Genomic DNA, 23438 nt, shown 5'->3' with positions numbered 1-23438 from the left:
TCTCATGCAGGTTATGTTAAACAGAGATTCACACAAAGGCATTATGTTAATTAAAACAGTGTATTTAGTATCAGAAGATTCAAAATTAGTCAAGAATATTGCTGCTTGGACACCAGTCTCAGAATGGCATCTTGTCTGTTCATGGCACATCCTTGGTGAAAACACTGCTAGGAACTTTGCCTTTACCTGGGAGGAACACAGGGCAAGAGCAAGGGTATGGAAGGCTATAGCCTTGTCAGTGCCCCATGTCCCAAATTACTCTTTTTTAAGTCTTAAGTTTGGTTTTTGTACATTTGCTTTTTCTTTTAAAAGAAGGAGGATAGTGCTCTCTTTCTCAGTCTTTTCCCCCCTAATTCCCAGAGATGCTGAGCACCAATACATAGCAGGAAATGGATGCTGTGTAGTATGAAGCAAAGACTCTGGAAAGAAGGAGACTGGGGTGCACACATACTGAGAGTTTAAACCAATAGTTACCAGTAAATCTGTTTCATGTTTATATGTATACATATATTTGGTTAGACATTTAATTGCAAATATTGTTTTAAAATGGGAATGAGGAGCTGCACTCACTTTATCTGCAGCAAGGAAAACCTTGCCCAGTGTTTGCCAGCTCAGTAAGTATTTTCTTGTGGAACTAACAGTATATATTCTGGAGTGCTAATGTGCTCTCTCAATTGTTTTTCTTCCTCTTAGTTCTATTGACAGTAAGATTTGTACTGCCATACCCCAACAGTCATTACACAAATAATTTTTAAACAGACCCACCCTAAAAATAGAAAGTTATCTCAAAGAGTATATGCAGCTTCTTTGCTAGCTATTGTGCCATATATAAAATACAATTTAAAAAAAAAAATTAATATGTAGCAAATGGAATTTTAGCTGCAAGTTTTTCTTATGTACATCCAGGCAAGGATTCACAATTAAAACAAGCATCAAAACAAGGTTATGTAAGCTATCAGCAGTTCTCACTGATGAACCCCTTGGCTTCTTGAAGGATTAGTTGCCAGAAGTAATGCAAACAGAAATGTAGTGGATATTTATACAACTATTGCATTATTCAAACAGAGACTGATCTTGGTAATTGTTTTAAGTTGTTGTCCTAGATTTCTTGCATTCCTATTAATTTGACAGGAATCTGGGCTAGGAAAGGCTTAAAGGTTTAGGAAGACAGTTATGGAGAGGCAGTATCTTCATCTTCATTGAGACAGCTTGCTAGGTGTTGTTTCCTTATAGTAAAGTTGACACTTTCAGTGACCAAAGAAACTGCAGTACATTAAACTGTAAAAGAGCTGTGAAAAGTTGAGCCTTCTTTATGTCCAGGTACAATTCAAAGGGAAAGATGTAACACTCAGATTCTAACTAAACAAACAGCATAGCAAGAACATTTGCTCCTAACTATGTACTAAGAGGCAGATAAAATTGCCACCACTGATGCTGTGAAGACAGGCTTGCACAACTGGAGTCAGATTGCTGCCCCAAACAAAATCTGCAGTTGTGTCACTCAGACACTGAAGGTAAGTGTGAAATACCTCCTTCATGATGATTATGAAACAGAAAGGAATGAAAACCTGGCAGAGGGAGAGAGCTAGGAGTGAACACCCTGCTGAACGGCTTCAAAATTAAATATGAAAGGAGCAACATTTAGAAAGTAGTGATTCTGAGCAGGGAGTGCCTTCTTGCAAGTCTGACATTCTGATTCACTAATGCACAAAAAGCCTTCTGACAAAAAGCCTTGAGCTGGCATTCTCCATGTAGGCAAGATTGTGGAAGTTACTGGGAAACCGTTTCTATGGGTGAGCTGCCACGGCTCAGAAGCTGAAAAGCCTCACTTGGTGTGGAGCACTTTGTGAGGCTCTCTGGAAGACTGTAGAATGGGGACAAGTGCAGACACAAGAATACTTGTTACCCTTTCATGTCCCATTCCCTTCTTCCTCTTGTTTGTGTTTGTCAAACTTGTGGATTTTTTGAGAAAAGCAGGACGTGTTACTGAGTTATGTGAATTTCTGTGTTCACTCTCCCTTTGTTTTTTCCACAATCTCCTCAATGCAATGAAGATCTGTTTCTTGTATTTTCTGAGGAACACCATCAAGTCTTCAATTCCTCAAGTCTGAGGCAGAGACTACCTGGACAGAGTAACTGGAATGTCACCTCCTGTTTATATTGCACATCTGGTGCTACACATCAAAGGTCATCTGAAGGTACTTGAAAGCAGAATTGCTGGTAAGTCAGAGGTGGCTTTTCACTTCGTCCTAATCAGTGAAGGAGGAATGAGATGCAGAATGCTTATGGAGAAAAATAAAAAAAATTACTCTCTGAAAAGAAAAAAATAAAGGAACTACCTAATCTGTGCATCAAAACCCCCTCCCAAATCTATTGGATCAGAAACTTTTCCTAGTACCAAAAAGCATTGGGTAGAACTGAAGACTTAAAATATGCAGACCTGAAAACTCAGACCATCTTCAGGTCTGGCGTGACTTTTTTGTGTAGTAATCAAGCATATATTTGGGACAGCAGCAGTTTCCCTGATTTATGAAGCTGAGGGTTTAGTCCACTAGTTTCAGAAGGAATTGATGGTGGCCAAGCAATGCTCAACAACCTGCAAAACTGAGCTTTCGGAGAAGTGTTGAAATATACACCAGTGAGGATGATTTTTCATATTGCCAAGTATCCTCTATCTATAATCTTTGCAAGCCTGAGGTTGTTCTCATTCTGGTTACACAGTGCTTTCCAGCTGGCTGGAGCTCTGAAGTCAGGTTCACAGGAAGGGGAGCAAAGGTTGGTCACTGAGCCACAAATATGACTTCTAGGAATCAAATCCCACAGCATGAGCCTGAGGTTCAAAGTGAAATTTTTCCATGGATAACTAGCTATAAAGGCTTTTTATGAAGAGCACTTTCACTGGATCAAAGCATGGGACCTTTCCCAGTTCTAACTTAACCTCTGTTCTTAATTTCTTGAAGTACTGAAAACAGAAATGGGAAATCAAGAGGGTCATGCAAAATCCAATGCTTTCTAATGAGGAATAATACTTATGTTTAATCTAACATATGTTGAAAGAATTAAATAAACTGTTATAGGAAATGCATCAAGAATAGCTATACATATCTAACAAGAACCAAGAGCCTTGATATCTTTAACATGAGTCTATGTGTAAATTTAGCATAGCTTGAACATAAACAGCCATCTGTGGTCATTTTTGACAATGGCTTTCTTAAGCAACAAAACACATCAGATCCAAGACAGGGTACCCCAAATAGACTATAGTTAGCTGCTGGGATTAAATGGTCACTTTCTGAAACAAGCACTTAGTCCTCAGGAAGGTACCGTATTTTATTTCCTTAAAGACATTCATTCAACAAAAAATGCTATAACCTTTGAGTTAACTAACAAAACTGGTGAGGTACAAAAATCAATATTTATACATTGAAACTGAAAACTCAAGGGTTTCTACTGTGCTGAACAGCAGAATATAGGTCCTTTTTATAAACAATCCCTACTGAAAAAATGACAGCTCTGGCACAACTCACAGTAGGAAGGGGGAGAGGTAAGACACATTTTTTTTGTTGTGGAGAAATATAGTCGTGCTTTGAAGAATGCATGTCAGAGAGATCATCCTTTGAACTTGCTCTAACAGAGATATTTAAAATATTTCTGTGCAGAGAGAGATCTTGTGGTGGAATATGTTAAAGTGTTCAAAATGGTGAAACAAATAAGAGGGATTTCAACACTGAGCTTATCCACAGAGTCAGAAACCTCAATGCTTCTGCATGTTAGCTAGTGGGGTGGATTTTGAAGGAAATATAACAGCTAGACTGAATCATGTTGAATGACAATATCTTAGTAATGTTTTATATTTTATCCCACAGGTTAAAATTTCAGCAAAAAGGAAACCCAGTATTGCTTTAAAATTTTCAGATGAGATTAGGCAGAAACAGATGAGACTAGCAGACTACCATGACTCATTATAAAGCACCAGTAAAGCTGTCTGTGGAAGTTCTACAGTGAAAATCAAAACCACAGAAGACTGTAACTACACTGGGCCTTGAATAAGGAAATTGAAAGCTGATTCTCTACACAGGATACACAAGTGCATTCCATGCAATATCACTGCAGAGAAATAGAGCACACACTAACTACACACGCATGCATTTCTCAAGGTTGAGTTTTGTGGAAACTGTGAATATCTAGGTAGACAGAAGATTGAAAAAATCTCAGTTGTAACTAAGCACTTAGCAAATACTGGCCTGGAATAGTCTTCCTCATAATAAATCTCACAAGAGCAAGCTCAGGAGGAAAAATGTCTTTAAGCATCAGTATGAAGCACTCTTATTCATTAAGCCTCCAATTCATATGAATGTGACTACCCAACCTACTCTTCAACCAGCAAAAAATATGCTTCAAGTATTAGAGGGACTCTGTAGGAGCCCAGGCAGGATAGCAGCTGTCCTTGAAAGAAATTATAATGAAAATATATCGAGGTGTCTCCTACACCCTTTCATACACAACTGTGTTCTTATACCAAAGAAAAGGAGGTACATTGCACATAAGAATGTTTATTACTCAACAAATATTTGAGACCAGGGCAGGTCTCAAATTGTACTGACTCAGGCTAGGTATAAATTGCAGCAGCATGTGTAAATAACAATAATAATCAACTAGAACAAGGCAATTAGGATTTTTGAGTGATCCCTCTCCATCTCCTTCTCCTATTTTTGTTTGAGACCTACTTTATTAAGAATGACATCTTTGCCTTTTTCTTAGAGCTTATTCCAGTGCTAAGTCCAGCTCAGCAGCCTGTAATAAGTTGCACTGCAAAAAAGTGACTGTTCACTAGGCATTTTCAAAGGATTATCAGTAACTTCAGAATTGGTACTGGTTAAGACAGTGTACCTAACAAACAAGTATTGCAGGATCCCTTCAGAGTCACCTGACAGCACTTTTTAGTTTTCTTCATCCAACCTTTACGTTGTCTGACATAAAAAATAATAAACTGGGTTCTTTTAACAAGCACTGTCTTCTTTTCTGCTCAGAACATCACATAAATTCTAAGTAAGTATTTTTTTCATACATCTCTCTGTATGAATCCATATACAACAACTTAATGAAACTCTTATTCTGTGAATCCCTGCTGCCTGCTGGCATGTAGTTCTATTACACTCAAAATATTTAGTGCTTTTTTTCCTTATTGTTTTCAAGTATTGTATTTCATTCATCTCTCTGTTACAGCTACAGATAAGATCCAAGGAACTTTTGGTGTCTACTAACAGGTGCCCAAAAATATGTGTAGCTGGGGTTTTGGCTGCTCATCCTTCTTATACTGATCATGCGGTGCTATGACAACATTCTGCCACATCCTGCTCATGTGGTGCTATGGCACAAGATTGAATACTTTGTTTCAGAAACTCATTTCCACAGAAAAATACCTCAGTGCTAAACACTACATGCCCACTCCACCTGCTTTTTTCACCCCACTTGGGCAGAAATACTTGCTTCCCATGAAAAAGTCTGACCAAAAAGCTCTTCCAGTGTTAGTCAAAGCTCACAAACTGGCACTTGGAAGTAACAGTTCTACCCACATGTGATTTGAAATGTTTTTACTCCCATTTATTTCTCTGACTTGACTAGATCTTCCATGATGCTGTTTGGTATCAGATTCCCATGATCCCCTAGAAAAGGAAAAAGGCTTCTCCTTATACCAGGTTGGTCAGGACTGGTTGGACAGGAAGTCAAGTTCATAGAAAAATATAAGCCCCCTGAACTTCAAGCCATGGAAACAAGATGCCATGGAAGTATCTCTAAGCTGTCACATTTTAGGTTTTAGCCACCTTTGCATTTTGACCATCAGCAGCTTCTGATTATCTTTTTTTTTTTTTTTTGAAGAGTGATCATTTCTGAAACAAGGAAGTAATTTGTGCATAAAAACTGCCTCCTGTTATGTTTTTGGTCTTGTACTAGTGTCTGGGGACTCGTGAAAGGCAGAAAAGAAATTTCCTGTATATATGGTCTTTTGTGCTGATGAGGCAAGCAGGACAAATGAGAATGGAATGCATCTTTGCTGCTGCTGAAATACCATTCTATGCTTAATTCAATTTTGCTTGTGTATCGAGAGTGATTGAGAAAGGATATGCAAAAAGTCTTGGTGTATGCCCAACATGAACAAGTATGTAGAGTACCAGTGAATTCAAACTTATGTTCGTCATTCTTTCTAATGTTCTTTTGGACACTGAAATCATTGATAAAACTTGAATACCAGTCACAACATGAATAATACATATGTCAAAAATTAGTCCACAAATGAACACAGCACACTGCATAAAAGCTAATGACTCAGTGAAAAGGCAGAATCATTCAGATGGATAAGAAAGGAATTTTATGTAGTCCTCCCTTATGAGATCCTCCCTAGAACCATATATTTCAGTTCAGCAGACATTAAACTGTAAAACCCCCTCAAATACCCATAAATAGAACACTATAAGCATACCTGACAGGGAAAATAAACTTAACTCCAACTTCAGGTGATCTAAAGTCTCTCATCATTCCAATCAGATTTCTCTGATTTTTAGGTGTTTGCTGGGGGAACAAATAAATGACAACAATTTGTAGCTTCCTCTCCTTTCCTTTCTAATTCCTCCCTACATTCTGGAACAAAACCACTAAATTTTCATTATTTAGAAAATTTCTGATATTTCATTGAAATAATACAAAGACTTTATGCTCTTTATCGACAAATTTTTAGGTATGTATAAATGTTCTATATTCCATTTTATCATCATCATTGGTGGTCTTGAAAACAAGATAAATACTTTCATAGTTACACTGACCATTGAGTTAACAATTAACTTAAATACTTGGATTAGCCAGAGCATAAAACCATAGAAGAAGTAAGTTCAAATCCAGCTGTATGTCAGGCTGTGTGTCTATAAATTTATGTCGGCATCATACTGCTTCCTCCTTTCTTTGTATGGATAAGGAAATTTCAAAATAACAACAGATATTCCAAAGTACACCTTGATTTCAGGTTGCAACATAAACACTTTTGGCACAATTTCTTTCCTTTTCCTTAAATTAAATTCCACTTTGCTTTATTTTCAGTTCCCTTAAAGTGCCTTGTACTGGAATTATTTATTAGCTTAAATGAGGTCTAAGGAGAACAAGATCTAGCTCTCTACACTCTCCACCAAGCCTACCAGCTTTCTTCAGAAAGCTGCAATAAATTATAGTTCCATGACACCAAACTCCTGCTGTGTGTTGTCATGGAACACACATGGTATTTGTTGAAACTGATCATTTTCCAGGATATATTTGGTGAATTGGTAAATTAAAGTCAGCAACAAGAAAAGCCAATCTTACTTGTACACTTCCAAATAATTCTTCCCGTTACAACAGCTATTTCGTTTGAGCAGAATGCTGTTCAACTGGAAGAATTCCAACCACTCCAGTAAGAAGGGGCTTTGTTTCCAGTGCTGTGTGTTCTCCAGTTAAACAAGATGCACTTGATCATTTTGTCATAGCAACTGATTTTAGTCCCTGCTTAACAAGTTTGCCCCAAAAACATATGGCTGTCACTGGGCTACCAAAACTCATTTTAAGCTGTTAGTCCTGATTTTCATTATCCGTGTTAAAAAATCATAAATCGAGAGCCTACCTGGAATAAAGGGATATAGCACTAGGGTTGCTGGTTATTCTCTGTGGCTGGAGCAGCTCAAGACCTCTTAGCAGACTTCTGTAGGACAGAGCAGCAATGGTCTCAATGGTCTGTTCTACAGAAGACAACAAAATGGTCTTTTGCACCATGGAACAATGCACTTGCAGGCCCTAAATCTAGCATACAAAAGTGGCATTTCCAAGCAGGGAGCTCATTCAGGTAAGGCCAGTACCATCCTGCCTGTATAAAATTTGCTGAAATGGTATCAGAATGTTCCCGTAGAAGTGAAAGAGTTAAACAGAAATCTTGTATAAATCACATTTTGGAGGAATCACTCTGTTACAACAGATTGTGGAGCACTATTTTTTCCCACTCTTTCTGATACAAGCACCCTAGGCAAACTTGCTAATTAGAGCAGCAGATGTATGCAGTGCCATGTCTCTGTGAAGTTATTATGCCCAAACCAAATTTTGTCACCAGCAGCCAATAATCCATTTGTCTACCAAGGGCTTGAAGTGGCCATATCAATTATTTAAAAACATACTAAGAAGAGGAATCCATTTAAAATCTTCTGGGAAGCCCAGTTATAAAACAGTGCATGTTCAGGTTTCATTCACAATACTGTCTTTTTAAAAATACAATATTACTAATTAAGGCTTAGTGCATTAGGCCATTAGTACTTGAGTGATTCATGACAGCATAACGATCTTGCTTGTAATTTGTGCCTTAATTTATGGGATACTAAGAAAAAACAAAAGGGAAAAAACCTAAGCAATTTGCAAAACTGAAACTCATCCAAAAACTGCTTGCAGTAATTTCTCCTGAAAAGTGATTTCACTGTATGTAAGTGCTATGCTGGTAAGAAAATGCTTCCTATCAATAATTAAAGGATAATGAAAGTTTCATGTGTCAGAAGACGTCCTCAAAACAGGACTACAAAGAAGAACATTCCTTTTCATTCAGACCGTCCACATTTTAAACCTCAAAATAACACCCTTCTCAAAGAATCATTTTAAATAAACAATTTAGTGAAATTTATGACTATTCAAAACTCACCAGAAGCTGTCACAACAATGCAAATTAGCACAATTCTAACAAAAGTTGCAGCAGAAAACAAAGGTCTGCACAGTGCCAAGCATCCCTGAATGCCATGGTTAGCCATGAAAGATGTGGGTGGTTATCATATCAGGCTTATGAACAAAAGCATTACAAAGAGGGTCTACAGACTTTTGTTGATTGCAAGTCTCTTAGTTGTCTAAGAAGGTCCAGCTGTTGTCTGACTCCTCTAGTTGGAGTATGCTGAGGGTCTGGAGCTGTCAAGGCTTGGAGCCCATCAGAGACCATCTGCAGAGTTCTCCTCATCTGTCCACCCACACATCTGAAAGACATTTCTAGGGACTGGATTGTATTTTGAGCTTCACATTCTCCTGGCAGATGTGGCTGATATCAGCAGAGACAAGAGGAGGAAGGCAAGAAGTACATTGCCAACAGTGTTTCAGAAAAACAGTCTAAAAATAACAGTAATTCTGCACTCTGATTTGAAATATCCACATCTAAGATTGACAAAGACAGAAGGTTAACAGGATTTTCAGAGAGGTCTTTGGCGTAAAATCCTCTTTAATATTGATGGCAGTTAGTGAGTGATGTTAGAGCGGGATTTTCCAAGAAGACTAAGTTTTTGTCAGCTTATCCTCCTGCTTCATCAACTCTAGTTATTATTGAACTCCACTGTCTTCACACTATGTGAGAGCACTTATGCTTACAGATGGGAGGACCAAACAAGCAGCAGCATTCCTTGGGAGAAAAACAGTTCCTCTCCTGCCAAGGAGGCATCTTCACCACAACTTTGCTCCTTCGAGAGTTTGCAAACCATCCTGCAAGTGAGATCTGGTATGTTGGATCAAAACAGCAGCTAAACAGCAGAAAACTAACACATGGGTGGGTCTGAATGAGGTCACAGGGAGCAAATTGCAGCCAGGACATTTGACAGCAAGCCTGTCACATTGCTAAAATGCTACTGAAGTGCAAACTCTGCACGATTCCGAATGGTTCCGAATGGATGCTGGGCTTGGCGTGAGGCCACTGGCTGCAATTCAGGAGGTGTCTGCTTCAAAAATAGGTGAAGTCATTGCAGTCTGAAGAATTAACTAAACCTCTAACTAAACATATTTTTATACTTTCCATTTTAAATGGTTTAATATTACAGAGCTACTCTTCTACATAGCATTTAGGTGGCAGTTTAGAGCAACATCTGGATTAGTGGAACCATTTTTATTAAAAACCTGTCAGTTTTGTAGTGAAAAACATTAAATTTGGATTAAACCCTCTTGGTCAGTCTCTGTTTCTGGCTATCAAATGGGCAGGTCTGGTTGGCGTCTCCTCTATCCAAAGTCCATAACTCTGGAGAGAACCAGCAGCCCTCTCCTAGAGGGAGCATAAGGACTCCCTTTGATCTCCTGACCTTCCAACACAGACACTGCCTGTCATCCCATGTCTGGCTACACAGAGAACTTGGAGTCTCTAATCCCCTCTCCACCTCTCCTCATGCATATAATTAACCTGTAACTACAGTTACTATTTTAAAAGTAGAGCCTTATCTCATGATAAGCTTATTTCATCACATTTTGAAATGTAGGTAACTTCTGTTCAGTAAATTCAAAACTCTCTTCAACAGGCTCTCTGTTTAGCAGGCTGCAGTACACAAGTACTCTTGGTAATGGAGTTGCAGCAATTAGGTCTGGAACCATCTGAAGACGACACTTGTTTTTCAATACTCAACCACCTTGATCAAACTTCACCATGTAGGAGCTTGGCATGCCATTACAGACCACAGCTGGTATTTCCAAGTTCTTGTACTCATCCAAATTTATCATGACTTGATAACTAAAGTCAAGTTGAGAAAACCTTGGTTTGCATCATCTTCACTCTCTGCTCCTTCTCTCTCCCACATTCTCCACAAAAGCTGAAAATCTTTGATTTTGCTTTTCTTAGCTTCATCTCCATTGCCCCATTGTATTTCCTTTTGGCTTTTTTCTTCCTTTTTTTTTCATTTTATTTTTTCCTCATGATTTATGGAAGACCTAATATTTTCTAAAGGCGGTAAGAATTAATTTGTAGTTAATGTAATCTTATTGATAAAAAGGTTGACTTTCTTGATTTGTTTTGGTCATGTAAAAACAATCCCCGAAAAATGAGATGCTACCTAGTTGGAAAACTCTTTTGACAGGGCTTCAGTAATAACTCCAAACTATGGACCCTATGCTGCCCCATGAAATACAAAGCTCTTACAGGTTATTTTTTATGACATTATTTGCTATGATACCTCTCCCTGATGTGCTGATTCTTACCATAGCAACAGCATGTGGAAAAAGAAATTCAAAATCAAAAAGCATCCAAAGCATCCCAGGAAAACAGATCAGGCACTGCCATGACACATAATTATTATATTTTTTCCAGACCTATAGTTCATTTTATAATTTAAAAATAATCTGGTGGGTTTTTTTCTGTGGGGTTTTTTTTGTTTGTTTGTTTTTTTTAATAACAGCAACATAAACCACACTTCTGTGTGCATTGCTGCATTCTTTTAAGCCAGCATAAACATTCTGGATTGACGAACAGAGTTAGTGCTAAGGACTCCAAGCTCCTTCCCAGCCCTAACCTTTGTGCATGCACACACTGGCAATCTATTCCCCTACATGGATTTTGAATCCCTTCCATGCCCAGGTCTGCAGGACAAATACGACTCAGAGCTGACTCCTAGAAACACTCAAATGTGAAACCACAGTCCCGCTAGGTTAAATGGGACAAATCCAATGAGGGAACTTATTTGCCCACGTAGGTATGCAGAAATCTTAATGCTGTCACACACACCCTTTTCCACAAAGAGGATATCTACACCAGGATTAAAGGTGGCTCATTACTAATGGATTAATGCCTTGCAGATAACATGCATAGTCATTCTGCAGGCGAGGCAAATGTCACTGGCCCCAGGAGAAAGCTGAAAGGAGTGTTTGGTGTTGGGCAGCTGATATGAGTTGCAGTTCCAGCTGCTTCATTCACTGTGGAATTTTACTGTTTCAGATGCTGCTTTTTGTAGTAGTACTATAGCATCGTCAGAGTAGATACTACTTATTGTGGTATTTAAAAATATCTAATAAATATAACAGAACTGTATCTTATCCATCCGTGTTAAATTTCCAACAGAAAAATAATGACAAGTAGTATACAAAGAAGTGGAGAAGTGGTTTTTTATAAATGAAAAATGCAATAATTCCACTTTAGGTAAACACTAACTACTTGTATAACATAGTAATGTATATACTTGCTTAAAATATTTCACACATATGACTTAAAAGTTGCAAATTATTTAAAACCTTCCATATCACAAGTTTACTCCTTGGTTTTTGAAAAAGAACAGAAATAGAAGACTGAAAAGATTGTGAATGGATAGAATATTTCATTCGGAAGGAATCTAAAATGATCATCTAGTCCAACTGCCTGACCAATTCAGGGCTGACCAAAAGTTCAAGCACGCTACCATCAAAATACCTCTTAAACACTGACAGGCTTGGGGCATCGACTACCTCCACAAGGACCCTGTTCCAGTGTTTGACCATCCTCTCAGTAAAGAAATGCTTCTTCATATCTAGTGTGTCTTGTCACTAGGAGAAGAGCTGAGCCCCTCCCTCCCCATGTCCTCTCCTTAGGAAGCTGTAGAAAGGTCACACTTCAACTTCCTCTTCTCCATAACAGACAAGCCCAAAGTCCTCAGCTGCTTCTCACAGGACATATGTTCCAGCTCCTTCACCAGCTTTGTTGCCCTCCTCTGGACACATTCAAGGACCTTCACGTTTTTCTTAAACTGCAGGGCCCAGAACTGCACACAGTACTCGGGCTGAGGGTATGCCAACATTGGTACCCGTTGCATTTTAAAAGCCATTTGAAATAAATTCTTGAAACATAAAAAAGTCGGCCACTTGAATTTCCTGTTCTCTGTTTACATTATACTTCAAGGATCACAAATAAAAAATACATCTTCCCTTTCCCAGTGATTTTGAAACCAGAAAATGTGCCCAGAATCAAAAGTTAGTAATTTCTGGCTTCCCAAATGAAGTACGAGTGCCAAAGCTACATGAAATCCAATGCATTCTTGATTAAGAGTATTAGATAGTCTGATATGATATGCTTAGAGCATAATGGCTACCTCCTGTTTCAAAGACTAATGCTTAGAATATTGTATCCATGTAAATGTTAAGGACTCAACTCTCACCAACTGAAATTTAATCCGGAGGGGAAACAGGACTTTTTTTCAAACTATAAACAAAGATTCTTTCTGTCTTACTTGAACTATTTATAGTGAGAAACAAGAACTAAGCCAAATGAAAATGAGTCTGCAAAAAACCCTGTGGAGCACTGCGCACTGGAAGATCAAACCTCCCAAAAGAGAAATGTGGGTAAGGCTCTTGACATATCATTTACATTCTGAAGGTCAGTTGTGAAGTCTGGTTTAAAGTTAGTCATCCATAAGTGGGTAGCATGACCACAAACCTGTTGTGAATAACTCTACACCATTGTCTATCCTCCACAAGAACTTAGGAGTCATCACTAGAGCTGACCTCTGTCCAGCAAGAACTTTGCTTTTTAAGTCTGGCAGCGAGCAGGACTGCTCCACACTCTGAGTCAGTAAACATCTTACATTGAAGCTCAAGTACAACAGCTCAAGTAGTCCAAAAACAAAGTAATAAAAGCAGGCCATGAACATATTTAAGGGGAAAAGAAACCAGAAAACTGGAGCAGCCTCCAAATGGAGTATGGGAAGTAAAAAAATCCCTAAATAGTTGTAAGAAGGAGTTTGATCAGTACATGAAAGGAATTGTATGACATCTTGGCTGCAAAAGCAAGGGACTGAACTGGATAACCCAGAAGAATCAGTCATATATTTTTATGAGCATGCAATTCTCTATAGGTATGTTTAAAGGGAAAAAAATGAAGTTTTTAAAAAATATGTTATGAAAAGACACCAGAACCCATAGAACATGATCAAAGTAAAATCTAAGATCATCAGCTAGCACTTATGATTTCTTAGACTTTCAAAATATTTTATTTAAATAAGTTAGCTAAGATTTTTAAAAATACATCTTTTATTCTAGTCTAGACAGCATGACATCATCTGCCAGCATCTTATTTCTCACAGGTCTGGGTAAACTGCTTTATTTCAACCCTCCCTTTTAAAGAATGGAATCCATAGTGTGGTTTAGCACCTGTCTGTGTATTTCTGCATAATGTACTTTCCCCATTTAATATTTTAAAACAATTAAAAAGATAACCAATACGACCTGGGAGCTTTATATTTCATTCATTACAAAACATATTCTAATATTTGCCTCCTTTTCTCTGAAGACATTTTATTCTGAATTTACTTTTATCCTTCTATATTGTTTCTTCTTATTCCAAGAGAAACTCGAAGCATACGTTACCGTTTAAAAGTAAGCTTAACATATTCTGCACGTGTACAGCACACTGCAGGTGCAGCTCTAAGACAAAAGGGGCAGAAAGATGTTTTGTTTGGGAGTCATAAACACTGGGTTAATAGAACAGTGGGTGTAACACTGGGTTAATAAAAAGTCACCATGGAATATGCAGGGGGCCCATGACCAAGATGCACATGAAGGATGTGAGATGGAAGCCTGAAGCCTCCTGTGGGACTGTTGAGCACTGGACTTTGTCATTCATGACACAAAGAGGTGAAGTAAGCCCCAGGTCACAGGCACTGCTCTGCTCAACAGGGGTCATGAGGGACAGGGTAGCTGCTTGTGAGTAGGAAAAATGCCCTACTTGATCATGTAATTAAAGACTGCATCAGCAGGCATGCCCATGGATACTGAATTAAATACAAAGAAAAACATAAATACTGGCTTTTTGTGACTTCTAAATGCTTGATTTTGCCTCCTAAGTGTTTTTAGCATATTTTTTCCTTTCCATGCAGCCATTTTAACTGCTCACTCTAAGTACTGTCCCAGGTGGCTTCTTCCTTGCATTGTGTTACCACTCCATGTCTTCCTAGCCAGTCTCTCTTCTAAATAATTTATAACTCAGAATCTCACCAGGACTTTCAGACCAAGAGCACAGATCCGTCATCAGCCAAAGTCAATTTTATGCTGCCTTTTCCTATGCCTCCCCTCCACTTTGCCTTGAGGCAGCTGTAGTGTTAATACAGCAGTTAGTCAGATGGATAAAGGATCTGATTGGGATAAATTTTTATTTTTTTTTTGTATTACGAGTTGCAGCATGCCATTTGGAGGAAAGGAGGATTGTACAGGACTCCCTTTGCAGAAGGAGCTGGAATTTAGATCAACTTAAGCTGATCTTGAAAGTATACTTTAAACTGACAGTGTACAGCTCCCTTTCAGCCAGCCATTTCGCCTTCTAACATTAGTTGTGCTATCTTCCAATCCAGCCTTCAATCTCCGATATTTGTTATGTGCTTTTTTATCTTGCATTCTGTTAAACCTTATTAATCCCATCCCAGAGCAATGCTTTTCCCTCTTCCATCCTCTCTCTTAAGGGCTTCCTCACACTTAAAGGTTTTTTTTAATTTTTGCTTACTCAGGTACTTTGTTACTCTTTTTCTTTGATTCCATATATTCTACTATCCCTGATTCTGCCTCCCATTGCTTACACCTCTAGGCTGCACTTGTAGGTGACACACACAAGCAAAATCTGCATGAGGGTACAAATTTAGAAGTTGCTTTTAAGATTTCAGCCCTGAAGATTGAGCATGAGTTTGCCTTTGCAATACGTACTGGAAAGATCACACAGAGTGAAGGATCTGATATTATCCATATGGCACTGCAGATTTCACCTTCAGACTTGAAAGCATCAAAATCGTCCTCTTCCCAGATTCTTCTGTATTGCCAGGCAGGAGAGTTCTGCCAATCCCAAATGCTAACACAGGCACCTATCCCCACTCAAAAAGCAGTCTTAAAACTAAGCTGGTGGCCAGGAACAGTCACATTAACAGTTCTTTTCTAGTTTCTACCCCACATTACCCCTGAAAGCTAACTATAAAAAAAGAGAATGAAAATAAATTATCTTCTCCTGGTCTTTTACTTTACTATTACTGCTGTGTAAAATTTTGTCTGTGTACTACAAAACACAAGGGTAGGGGTTGCTGAGATGACTAATTAGTTGATGTCTGTGACACAGAAACATAAAATGGTTTGGGTTAGAAGGGACCTTAAAGATCATCTAATTCTAATCCCCCTGCCATGGGCAGGGACGCCTTTCAGTAGACCAGGTTGCTCAAAGCCCCATCTGACCTGGCTTCTAACACTTCCAAGGATGGAGCATCCACAACTTCTATGCATAACCCATTCCAGTGCCTCACCAGTGTCTCCTCTCTGACATGTAAAGAGTAACCAATGAAGTATCCACCTGCTTCTAGAATTCATAAAATATTTTTATATTAGGTGAAAGTCCAAATATAGACAAAATAATTTCTTGCACATAGATGGACAACCAGAAACATACAGCTAAACCACTATATTTTAGTATCATATAGAATTAATGTATTTTAAATATTCCTATACTTAACATATGCTTTATTTAGACCTCAGATTTTAGAAAGAACTTTCAATTTATTTCATCCTGTGATGGAATCAAGCAGTGTCGTGTTGCAGAAATCAAATGAAAGTGCCAAGGAATTTTGGTTTAGTTATGCAGACTGCCTGAAACATGAGCCATCTCATACAAGATAAGCTTCTCTGAAGTAATAATAACAGATACTTCACACCTTCCCTGTTGTCACTGTTCTATGAGCCTGTTTGGAGTCTCTCACTTAGGCAAGCAATCCTACTGAAGTCAAGAAATTATTTAACATGAATAGGAGTTACTGAATTTAGCCATAGCTATGCTATCCCATTTTACAGGTAGGAACAGCATCGCACAAACCCCACATTCAGTGCCACTTTAGGAGATGTTTCTAAGACCTGCAATGAGAAGTCCCAAGGCATGGACCATGCCTCTGTAATGGTTAAGTGAAAGCTAAGCCTTAACTTTGAATTTCCATATTTTTATAGCCTAAGTCGTTCCCCATCCAATACTATAAGGCAAAATGTATAAACCTTTTCAAAAGGTACACAAATGAAACAGAACACACTTCTCTATTGGTATGACAACAGCAGAAGGAACCATTCACATTCTTATTTAAACACAAGTATTTACATTTGCTAAATTCTCCCTTTCTGTTCCTGTTACTGCCTCATCTGGGTTATACAAATTTGAAACCTGATCTACTGTGAGGTGTCCCTGGAAGGTGGCCATCACAGGGTTTGGAACTAGATGATCTTTAATGTCCTTTTCAACCCCAAGTCATTCTATGGTTCTGCAATTCTACAAAATTTCATTAAGTTACTGCACTGCTGATAAACACTGTAAGGCAAGGAAGTCCAAAGAAGCTTGGAAGTACATCAAGTACATGGTGCCCAGGTACTTGTCTTCTCCAGAAAGACTGGGTTTTTTGTTTATCCTGAGGGGTTTTCTAAGCCCACTTCCGGGTCCTATTTACTTCCCTGCTGATGCTCCCTGTCTTTAACCATGTTGTCTTTGAATACTGGTGTACTCAAGGTTACTGAGGCAGCCATCATGACCCAAAGATACTGCCTGAAACTGCTAAGGTTGGCTTGTAGATGTTTCATACTGAATTCACCAGGTGGAAGAGTGGCAATTGTATAACTGGTAAGAGAATCACACAGCTCATGGGTGTTTTCTTCTATTAGAGCTCAAAGAACTCCAGATGCCTCATTATAAATGATACTGTAGTATGCAAAATGCCAGTATGTTTGAAATAGACCATGTCACTATATACATATGCTGGTTTTAACTGGGATAGGACCAGTTTCTTTCACAGGAGCCAGCGTGGGGCTGGGTTTTGGATTTTTCCTGGAAACAGCATTGATAACATAGGGATATTTTAGTTACTGCTGAGCAGTGCTTGCACTTTCCTGCTTCTCACCCCACCCCACCAGCAGGGAGGCTCGGGGTGCACAAGAAGCTAGGAGGGGACACAGCAGGGACAGCTGACCCCAACTGATCCAAGAGATATTCTTTAGCATATGGCATCATGTGCAGCATATAGAGCTGGGGGAAGAAGGAGGGGAAGGGATGTTCAGAATGATGATGTTTATCTTCCCAAGTCACTGTTAGAGGCGACAGAGCCAGGCTTTCCTGGGGATGGCTGAACCTGCCTGCCCATAGGAAGGGATGAAAGAATACCTCATTCTGCTTTGCTTGTGTGTGTAGCTTTTGCTTTACCTGTTAAACTGTCTTTGTCTCAGCCCATGAGTTTTCTCTTTTACTCTTTGGATTCTCAGCCCCATCCTGCTGGTGGGGGAGTGAGCAAGTGGCTGTGTGGGGCTTAGTTGCCAGCTGGGGTTAAACCACAACAATGTGTCATTTATATTAATGAAATTATGTTAACTACAAGTCATTAAGAGGACTAAGTTCTCATCAGACCTCTGGGGTTGGCCCCAAAACTTTGCTATCAAACTATTTTTTAAAATGCACAGAGATTGTCAAAAATTAATACTAATAAATCCTTCTGCAACTATTTTTAAGTAAACCAAGAGACAAATTGTAATCAAATATGGTGTAGTCCTGAGCCATCCATACCTCCAAAGGCCAATTGAATGAACAAATTAGGTATTTTATCTGTCATTTACAGAAGACAAGCATTTTGCTTCCTTGGGTTGTGTCCACAGCATCTAAATATATCTAAGGCATAGATGACAAAGTCAGATGTTGCAAGATCCATAATTAAAATTACTGGATTCATACTTATTGTTAAAAGCCTTGCCTGCTAGTGGAAATCAATAATGTATTATGTATATCGCCCTATAAACAAAATTTAAGTTCTGTTACTGATGCAATGGCAGCGCTGGAACAGGTACCCATCTGCCAGCATGGAGTTACAGCAGTGGACTGAGTAGGAGAAACTGCCCCACCCCACTTTAACCTGTAATTACCTGGGCTGCTCCTAGCAGGTTCTTCAGGACACGAGTGATCACTGGGACTTACACTGAATCGCATTCTGAAAAAAGCATTCCCTTTGAATTATGTTTAAAAATGTGCCTCTCCTCACAAGACATGAAATCTCATGTCAAGCAAATTCTGAACATTTTAGCTACAATGCCACAGCTCTTCTTGCATTTGGTTGGAATTGGTGGAGTGGTTGTTGTCCAAAGTTAACAGTAACATCCTTTTCCCTTTCCTATAAACATTTTCTGCACATTAAACAACCTCCAGCCTATGCTGGTAAGTAGGCTATAGTAGCTGGAAGCAAATCCAGGGAAAACTGGAGTAAATAAAAACATACCACAAAGAAGAAACACTGTAGCTGGAGACCCCTCTCAACAATTACTTTCCACTTGACCTCCTACAAACAGTTGTCATCAGAGAGCTGTGTTAGCACTACCAGACTGTAATTAAGTCTTCCCTATCTAATAAAGGGAAAACCAAGCAGGCTGATGAATGCAAACCACAAGACAGAGGAGTTTAATACGGTTGAGGGTGAGGGAGCACTTTGCTCTCTTATTCCTGAAGAACTCAGCCAAAGCAGCACCACATCGTTTGACACCCTGCTTTCTAGAGAGCCACGCTCTTCCTTTCCCTGCCATGCCTGAGCACTTGTTACCTCTGACACTCATCCACATTCACCACGACCGGGAAAGGAGCTGCTTGTAGATCTGTTCAACATCTGGCTCTTCAGAGTAACACATTTCCCAGGAGGAAAATACTAATTTTCTTCTATGCATAAGCAAGTACAGCAGAAGAAAAAGACCTATTTTATTATAAAAACTGTATTTCCAGCAGAAAAAATGCAAATAAATAGTCATCTTTGTACAAGGTAACATCATTCATCTAAATATCTTAAAATTACAAACATACACTTGGATGGAAACACACACACCCATAGTACCATTTAAAACTAGTAAAGAAAGAGGTATCTAAAGAAAAAAATGGATTAATGTTTTCAGATGCTACTGATTTTTAACGTATATTGTGATTGCATTCTGCGTGGATACAAATAAAACCACTTCACCCTATCCCCAAAAATACCAGGCAGCCCTGTGATAATTTTCATTTACTTTGTTAAAAATCTAAGAAAATCCATGGTCAATACAGTTTCCTCAATAAGTATATCCAAATGAAACAGCAACTTTGCCCTGCAACAAAATGTCACTGAACCGGATGGGTAGTTTTAATTTAGGACAAGACAAAATATACATGTTCTTCTTTTGTGGAAGCACCACATCCACAGAATAAAAACTCCTTTCATTAAGTATTTTAGACTGATATTGCAGAATAACAAGGTGCAATAATGCAAGAAATAATTTCAGTTGGTTAGCAGCAGAGAGAAATCTCACCTTACTTTCATAGCAATAAGGTCCACAAAGTTGGAGTGACTTCTGAACACTCCATTACTTTGTTTATAGCAGTTCACAGCTTTAAAAGGCTTGTTTCAAAACCAAAACAAATGAACAAGGCTTTAAAAGTGAATAAATCCAAGGTTTGATGCCATATCCAAGTCTCAAAATACAAATTAAAGGGATGTTTAATCTAGGTTAGTACACTACAGAATAAGCTAAGTGTTGGTGTGCTGTCACTCATGCCAACGGGAACAACCACCAGATCAAACTCAACATTAACCTGACTTCAACACTTTCATATCCAGCTGAAAGCACTATTGTCTTTCAGCTGTTATTAAAAAAAAAACCCAAACACATGATTTGCTCTTTTTGTGTACAAACAATCCATTTTTTTTTTTCTCCAACAGCCAAGCAACCAGCTTAAGGTATTTAGTGTGTAGATTTGTGAAGTGAGCACTGCTTTTCCAGAAACAGTTAAAAGACACCAGAAGAATTCTCTTTAAAAGCTCATGAGAAAAACAATGTTAAGAGTTTTCCATCTCCTGACAGATTTTAGTGTTGCTGTGGTAAAAGAAAATATCTACCTGTAAACGTACAATATGCACCCAATGTAAAATCTAAACAAAATGAGATCTGCTGTCAATAGCATCCTTTGGAAATATCCTAAATCCTGACATGTCGAGATTAAAAATCATAATGAGTGCTGATCACAAGTAACTCCTGGTGACTTCAGTAGGAGTAGTGGATATTTCAGCGTTCTGTGGATTAAAATGAGGTGGTATGATTTTTATCTACAAAACAAGAGCTGTTCTGTGCTACATGTGATTTTAACAGCAAACTCTATCAAAACAGAAAAATTGTATCACATCGCAGTGCTTACCAAGAAAATGTGTTTAGCTAGTAGCCAGGGTTCAGCAGAACAGCATCTGACAAGCTAACATGCATCACCCATATTTATTTATCTAGACTGCCAGTGCACCGTGCTCGTTTTTCCATCCCTTTTTCTTACCCTGCATTCCTTCAGGGATGATGTACACAGCACATCAGGTGTCTCTCCCCTCACAGCTATCAAGCGTTAGGAATGCCACAACTCACTCAAAGCATGCTTCCCACTTTCACAACATCAGCCAGCCACAGAAGAAAAAAATCCCAAGGCAAACTTGTGTAAAATATTTTAATTTAGGCTAACAAGAAATGATGAAATGACCCTTGATAGCACAAGACTACTTTCATGACTGCTCATTTTTGCTGAGTGTCATCTATGCAGCATGTGGAAAGATAGGATATTTTGGAATTGCATTAACTAGACAGGAAACATTAATGTTCCTGTATCCATTAAGGCCTCCAAACACAGATTATAACAATAATTTTTAGCTCATTTGTAAACTTTTAGATACAAAAGTGATACAACCTATTCGAAACCATGTATACAAAATGTTCTTGTATGTACTTTGGATTAACTAGATTTTATAAGTAAATTCAAGTCTCACAGCCAGACAAGTGTAATACTTTTGACCTAATATCTGAAACTGTGTACCATTGTGAAGCCAGTTTTCCTTACATGTTCTTAAGCAAAATCACCTCTTGTCTTGAAACAAACAAGAGAGATGTGAAAAATCCATGAAAAAGAGCTAGAGGCTGTTATTTTGCTTTATATTAAGCGACACTTGGCAAATGGCACCCTGCAAGTTATGCCTTAACATCTTGTTAAAATGCAACTAAAATCTATATTACCCCGCTTCACACACATAGGTAAAATACATAATTGAAGGCACACAAAAGACTTGGGGGAAACATATAAATTACTTGATTGCCTCTGAATAATAAATCATTCCCCAGCAGATTTATAATAGACTGTTTTACTGTAGAAACACACTTCTGCCATCAATAGGCATAGTTTACTGAAGAATGAAAAGCGGTCTAAAACAACTTCGGAATTGAGAAGTAAGCTGGTCTCCAATGCTTCTGCTGGCTGGCCAGACTGATAATGTTTCATGTCTCTTTTTCTCACTGAACACTAATATGTAACAGCAAATGATCCATTTACTTTGGATCACAACTCTATTTTCCCCACTCATCCCTGGAATAACACTGTCTCAGGCTGCTGGAGGAACAGAAATGCTACCCCTTCACATTAGCTGTAAAGTTTTCCTGTTCTGCACTCCTCTAGTGAGAAGCCAGGAGAGGAATGGGAACCATCACCTTGAAGGTGCCAGTAATGATCTATGGAAAGATGCTCTGGAGCAGAGGGGACTGAACTCTGTGGAGAGCTCTGTAGCTTTCCTGCATCCCTGACCAGTTTCTCCCTCAGCAGTCTCTGCCGTGCTCCTTGCTCTATGTGCAGGGACTGTTTGGAAGCTTTAACACTCCTCATCCCAGGAACATGAAATACAGATGCACTTTGCACACACGCATACGCACACACACACTCACTCACTCTCGAGACACACGTGCACATGCACACACACAGCTCCCCCGGCACCACATGCAATTCATTCCAAGTCCCCTGTGTATTGCTTAAAAACAGAAACCAGGCATACACACAGAAAAAAAAAAAAAAAACCAAACCAAATAAACCAAAAAACCAAAACCGAAACAACAAACCAAAAAAAAAAACCCCACCACCAAATACCAACCAAACACCCCACCAAAATATTAAAACAAAAAAAAAAAAAAAAAAACCAAACCAAAACAAAAAGAGGACACAGAAAGGAGGAGGGAATGAGGGGGAGAGTCGGGGCGGGGGGACGAAGGAAAAAAGAGAAGCTTGTTTTTTTCCTGCTGTTGCTGTGGCTCCCAAGCATGCAGCGCTAAGGAAGAGTAGTTCCCCACTTTCATCAGCTAGCTACATCCTTGGGATAAAAGGGAGCAGTCCGGAATGATGCTGAGGCTGCAGAAGGCAAAATAAGGCTTTGCAAACATGCCTGACTCCCCATGAAATTCTCTCCTCCACATCCCCTCCTCCCTGAAACCTGCCCTAAATGGGGGGGGACCAAAACCAAAATACCAAAAAAACAACCAAAACCAAAAAACAACACACAAGGAAAAAAGTGATGAAAAGACACAACTCACCTTAACAAGGGGTGTTGGATGGGGTCAGAGAGGAGGAAGGGTATAAAAAGATCTATTTTTAGCAGAGGTTGTGATAGTATTGAAACACACAGACACAGGGTTTGGAAGCAGGGAGAAGAGTATAAAAAAAAAATGAGGGGAAGAGAAATTATCAAGAACGTGTAAGTCAGTCTGGCAGGAGAGAGGAGAATCCCCAAGAAAAAAAAATTAAAAAGAAAAAAAATAAAAAACCACCAAATGCCGAGAGGAGAAGGAGGGAGAGCGTGGCAGTGCCGGGGTTGTGTTTTGTTTCTCTT

At 38.8% G+C, this 23438-nt stretch overlaps 1 protein-coding gene across 17 annotated transcripts in view; it reads right to left on the bottom strand.

Annotated features, from left to right (window-relative positions):
* The window catches only part of LOC121674511 (poly(rC)-binding protein 3-like), a 520331-nt gene extending 496947 nt beyond the window's left edge, over positions 1 to 23384 (bottom strand). For all 17 annotated transcript variants that reach the window (XM_042048906.1, XM_042048910.1, XM_042048911.1 and 14 more), the window contains exon 1: positions 23143 to 23384. The gene's annotated coding sequence lies outside the window, so the exon portion shown is untranslated. The remainder of the gene's footprint in view (positions 1 to 23142) is intronic.
* Positions 23385 to 23438: the final 54 nt, after the last annotated feature.

The sequence above is a fragment of the Corvus kubaryi genome, unplaced genomic scaffold (assembly GCF_017639235.1).
Source record: "Corvus kubaryi isolate FWS band 111438036 unplaced genomic scaffold, C.kubaryi_AGA036_p1.0 68, whole genome shotgun sequence".
Taxonomy (NCBI): domain Eukaryota; kingdom Metazoa; phylum Chordata; class Aves; order Passeriformes; family Corvidae; genus Corvus; species Corvus kubaryi.
This window is presented reverse-complemented; position numbering and strand designations above follow the sequence as displayed.